This window comes from Otolemur garnettii, unplaced genomic scaffold, assembly GCF_000181295.1.
Source record: "Otolemur garnettii isolate 467f Iridium unplaced genomic scaffold, OtoGar3 scaffold00087, whole genome shotgun sequence".
Classification (NCBI taxonomy): Eukaryota; Metazoa; Chordata; class Mammalia; order Primates; family Galagidae; genus Otolemur; species Otolemur garnettii.
Genome location: NW_003852482.1, coordinates 6,169,991 through 6,174,875, shown reverse-complemented (window position 1 = coordinate 6,174,875; position 4,885 = coordinate 6,169,991). Strand labels below are relative to the sequence as shown.

Genomic DNA, 4,885 nt, shown 5'->3' with positions numbered 1-4,885 from the left:
GGGCGCCTGTGGCTCAGTGAGTAGGGCACTGGCCCCATGTACCGAGGGTGGCAGGTTCAAACCTGGCCCCAGCCAAACTGCTACCAAAAAAAGCTGGGCATTGTGGTGCCTGTAGTCCCAGCTACTTGGGAGGCTGAGGCAAAGGAATCGCCTAAGCCCAAGAGCTGGAGGTTGCTGTGAGGTCTGACGCCATGGCACTCTACCAAGGGCAACAAAGTGAGACTGTCTCTAAAAAAAAAACGATTTGGGAGGTTTGGGTCTAGCTCAGTTCTCAGCCTGTGGCACCCGACAGCCCACTCACAGTTGGGGCATGTGGGGAGGTCGAGACACCAAAGGCCCCTCACCTATGACCGCCCTGTCAGAGAGGGGCCTTGGGTGACCCCATGAAGCCCCTCCCTCCCCTATTCCTCCTTGACCCCCAGCGCTTCCCACAGGGCACTTGCATCAGGAAAGCAGATTTTACACTATTCAGCCGCTGAGCCCCAGTTATCAGCTAAGAAACTGGTTGCCAGTAGGACAGATGGCCTGTGCCTTCCAGTGGCTAGTGTCAGACTTTGACCTACCTTGAGGCCCAATCCTGGTCCACATTAACCACCCCGTCAAGTCTGCGGCCCTTCTGGCACCCAGATCCTGGCCAGAACCTATGCACCAGCACTGGTGACCCTGGCCTGGCCCCAGCCTCTCTGACTTCGCCACGGGTGATGGAGGTCTCAGGACGTGGGCCAGATAATTTAAATCCTGGTGAAACCTTAGAGAAAACCTTTTCACTGAGGCACTTGCCTGAGGCTACCAGCCTCTAGGGTCAGAAGGCCTCACACTGTCCCCAGACCTGGCCTGGCCAGGACTTAGAGAGGGCAGCAACCTGACCATGGCTGCCAGGCATCGTTAGCTCACTCCATCCTGTGATGCCGTGCTACAGCTGAGCAGGGCAAGACTCCCAGAGGTGGAAAAACTTGTTTTTGGTGAGCAGGGTCAACCCCCTCCCCAGGCCAGAAGCACCAGCACCCTCCTCAAAGCCCCTCCCAGCAAGGCTTGAACCCACTATCACTCTGGAGCCCCCTCCCCATGTGGAGGGGCCTGTCCCAGGGCCATCTTGGGGGGTTTCTGGGTGAAAGAGGCTTCCTTGGCTGGAGGGGGCTAGCTGTCCTCTCTTAGCCTGGCCTCATCTGCTGCTTCCTCTGGTTCCCACTTACCCTGGGTACCTGGCAGTTCCCCGTTACTCTTTCCTGCTGGAACTGTGATCTCCCCCAGAATCCAGGTGGGTGGTCAGCAGCACACAGGCTGGTGGGCCATGTACCTCCCAGCTGCCTCCCTGGGAGGACCTAGCTCTGGGAACAGGTTGCTGTGGCATTGGCCCTCAGGTGTAGAACAAGGTCTTCTCTGTCCCCCAATCTCCTCCTACCTCGGCAGCAGCTTCTCTGCACACCTACTTCCTAGGTGGGCCCTTGTGTAGCGGCCCTCGGCCAACCTGGTAGCTAGTGAGAGGCGAGGCCCAGCAGAGGCCAGACTGCAAGCAGCAACCCCACAGCGGGCAGGAAAGGGAGAGGCTGAGTTCTGAGCTAACTGCCAGGAGGTAACTGGGGAGGTGTGTCTGGAGGGACGTGGCTGTGCTGACACAGATGTCCTGACTGAGTGGAGCAGCTGAGGACGCCTCCTCTGGAGCAAGCTCAAGGGCTCAGCCCCTGCGGTGAGGCACACCCCTATGCCTTACAACACAGGAGGCAGGAGCAGGTCCCTGAACAGAGTTTGTAAAGTGTGTTTCTGCTTCTCTTTTTTTCTTTTTTTTGAGACGGAGCCTCAAGCTATCCCCCTGGGTAGAGTGCCATGGCCTCACAGCTCACAGCAACCTCCAACTCCTGGGCTCAAGCGAGTCTCCTGCCTCAGCCTCCCAAGTAGCTGGGACTACAGACGCCCGCCACAGCGCCGGCCATTTTTCTGTTGCAGCCGTCATTGTTGTTTGGCGGGCCCAGGCTGGGGATTCGAACCCGCCACCTTAGGTGTATGTGTCTGGTGCCTTAGCCGATTGAGCCACAGGTGCCGAGCCTCTGCTTCTTTTAAATCTACACCCTGCACATGGATAGCAGGTTCTAGAACCACGCCTACCTCTGAGTGGCAGGATGGCGGGGGATTTTATTTATTTATTTATTTATTATGACAGAGGATTTAAACACTAACTTTCTTTTTCTGCTTTGTAAATTTTTTTTACAGTGAACATCATGTATCATGTCTCTTTCCTAAGGTCTTTTCTTTTTTTCCATTTCGGAGAAAGGGCAGTTGAGAGAGCCAGTCATTCTGATGAGCACAGCACAGGTGGTCTAAGAAAGCGCCCGGTGCCAGGCTGCATTTAACCCCCACACTTAATCCAGCCCTTCTGGTGCATCAGGCACTGGGGGGACCAACGTGACCAGTTTGCTGAATCTCTTGTGTCCTGGGAAACCCTCTGTCCCTGCAACCTGGGACAGTGGATCACCCTGCAGGCACTGTGCTGGGCCCTCTCTGGGAGGTGGGTGTCTGTGAGCTCTGTCTCTTTTTTTTTTTTTTTTAGAGACAGAGTCTCATTTTGTTGCCCTCAGTAGAGTACTGTGGCATCACAGCTCACAGCAGCCTCTAGCTCTTGGGCTTAGGTGATTCTCTTGCCGCAGCCTCCCAAATAGCTGGGACTACAGGCACCTGCCACAACACCCAGCTATTTTTTTGTTGCAGTTTAGCCAGGGCCAGGTTTGGACCTGCCACCCTTGGTATGTGGGGCCAGTACCCTATCCACTGAGCCACAGGCACTGCCCTGTGAGGCTGGGACTCAAACCTGGATCTCTGCTGTGATATTTGTGAGCTTTGCCACCAAACAACACCTCTGGTGTTGTCTTCGCTGTCACTGAAGATGGGCTTACAGGTGCTGTGACCTCACTGGGGTCACTGAAGTCACCTGACACCAGGGAAGCCAGGGGCAGAGGTACTGGTTTCCTGAGGACTCTGAACCTGCCCTGGGGTACTACCTGGCCTGCTGCTGCTACACCACCCCAGGTCAGAGGGCACGAGCTCTAAGGGCCTTTCTAAGGATGGGGAGTATTTACCAGAGCCCCTGCATTGGCTGTCTGGGGACCACTGATCAGCAGGCTGAAACTAGGGCCCTAACATTGTGCCTTCACCTACCGGCACAGAGAGGCAGAGTGACTCCCCTCAAGCTGCACAGCGGGGTGGTGGCAGAGATGATGGAGGCCCAGGAAAGACCCCAGCCCTGGCTGTGAGGCTCAGGCCAGTGACACAACAAGCATTGGGAGACTGTCACTGTGTTTCTGGCCTAGGGATAAACCTATGAACAAGCAGGCAGGGCCCTGCCTCCAGTAGGAGATGGTGCAGGGAGGGCAGTGGAGCAGACTGACACTGGGAGGCCAGGGCAGGACTCCTGGAGGTAGTAGGTTGGGGAAGAGTGGAACACTCTGGAAAGAGGGAGCCCCAGGTATGAGCACTGCAGCTTCTGAGGCTGCATCTTGTCCTTTGTAAAGTGAAGAAAGAAATGGTGCAGCTGGTGTGGAAAACAGTTTGGGGTTCCTCAAAGGGTCACAGCTATAAGCTATCCCAGCCGGGCACCCAGAGGAACTGAGGACAGTGCTCAACAAACACTGCCCGGCATGCTCACAGCAGCAGGAGGCACAGCCCACATGCCACAGTTAGGTGAATGGGTGGGCAAGCTGTGGTCCCTCCGAACAACGGAGTATTACTCAGCCAGAAAAAGGCGCGAGGCTCTGACTCTGCTGCAATGCGGGTGAACTTTGAAAACATTACACTAAGGGAAAGCCGGCATCTGACAGGTGACAGGTGACTCACAGAGACAGGAAACAGACTGGGGCTTTCCAGGAGGGGCTGCCTGAGGGTGCAGAGGTTTCTTTTGTGGTGATGAAATATCTTGGAACTAGAAGAGGTGATGGCCACACAGCACTGTGAAAGTACCAGATGCCACTGAATTGTATACTCTGAATGGTAAATTGTATGTGGTATGAATTTCACTTCAGCTTTTAAAAAATGAGGATGAGGGGCGGTGCCTGTGGCTCAAAGGAGTAGGGCACCAGCCCCATGTGCCAAAGGTGGCGGGTTCAAACCCAGCCCTGGCCAAAAACTGAAAAAAAAAAAAATTGAGGATGATATTGTCATTCTCAGGGTTGGGGGGAGGGGTGGTAGTGAGGTCCCTTGAGAAAAAGCACAAGGGGTCATCATGCCTGTAATCCCAGCATTCTGAGAGGCCAAGGCGGGTGGATTGCCTGAGCTCAGGAGTCTGTGACCAGCTTAAGTAAGAGTGAAACCTCATCTCTAAAAATATCCAGGCGTTGTGTTAGCTACCTGTAGTCCCTGCTACCAGGGAGGCTGAAGCAAGAAAATTGCTTGAGCCCAAGAGTTTGAGGTTGCTGTGAGCTGTGACGCCCCCATGGCACTCTACCGAGAGTGACATAGTGAGACTCTGTCTCAAAAAAAAAAAGAAAGAAAGAAAAAGGGCAGGGGCCCATGTGTCAGGACTGAGGCCTTCCAGATCACCACTCCCTTTGGGCACCTTCCTTAAACCCCTCCCAGGGGTGAGCACAGCAGGTTTTCCTTGAGGAAATGCTAATATGTCCCTAAGAAACAATGTGGGCCAGTGTGGTGGCTATGGCCTGTAATCCTAGCACTCTGGGAGGCTGAGGCAGGTGGATCACCTGAGCTCCAGCCTGAGCAAGAGCGAGACCCCATCTCTACTAAAAAGAGAAAAACTAGCCGGGCATTGCAGCAGGTGCCTGTGGGCCCAGCTACTAAGGAGTCTGAGTCTTGAGCCCAGGAATTTGAGGTTGCAGTGAGCTATGATACCACAGCACTCTAGCCAGGGCAGCGAAGTGAGACTTTGTCTCAAAAAAAAAAA

General features: G+C 54.6%; 1 protein-coding gene across 1 annotated transcript in view; it reads left to right on the top strand.

Moving 5' to 3' along the window:
- Positions 1–4,885, top strand: part of PLPP7 (phospholipid phosphatase 7 (inactive)) — a 17,549-nt gene that overhangs the window by 11,757 nt on the left and 907 nt on the right. The gene's annotated exons all lie outside the window — the stretch shown is intronic.